Genomic DNA, 350 nt, shown 5'->3' with positions numbered 1-350 from the left:
GAAGCCTTAAAGTTCCCCTTCACTTTATTTCATTCACTTCAATAATATGAGTGAATTTCTATGGACTTGAATTCTTTTCCCGCTCTGTCTTATAATATCATCTATTGTGTCTATCATGTTTTTCTTCATGGTGTTTCCACTGATGAAATATTCAAAGCTCAGACTCCATCAAATGTTGTGCTGCATCATTTTATTCCCATTTCCCCGAAGTTCAGTGGCACATGTTTGGTGTCTTTGGAAACTCCCATTTCAAATAAAGTTGTGCTTTGAATGATGAGTGTGTAAAGACGAAGCCAGCGGAGGGTCCTGAAAAGTTTCACACTGAAGTTTCTTCTTCACTTGTACATTTC

The 350-nt window shown here is 37.4% G+C and overlaps 1 protein-coding gene across 1 annotated transcript in view; it reads left to right on the top strand.

Annotated features, from left to right (window-relative positions):
- tspan12 (tetraspanin 12) overlaps positions 1-350 on the top strand; it is an 8,968-nt gene that overhangs the window by 1,189 nt on the left and 7,429 nt on the right. The gene's annotated exons all lie outside the window — the stretch shown is intronic.

Source organism: Seriola lalandi, unplaced genomic scaffold, assembly GCF_002814215.2.
Source record: "Seriola lalandi dorsalis isolate HSWRI2012SDOR001 ecotype SW California unplaced genomic scaffold, Sedor1 jcf7180002055008, whole genome shotgun sequence".
Lineage (NCBI taxonomy): Eukaryota > Metazoa > Chordata > Actinopteri > Carangiformes > Carangidae > Seriola > Seriola lalandi.
This window is presented reverse-complemented; position numbering and strand designations above follow the sequence as displayed.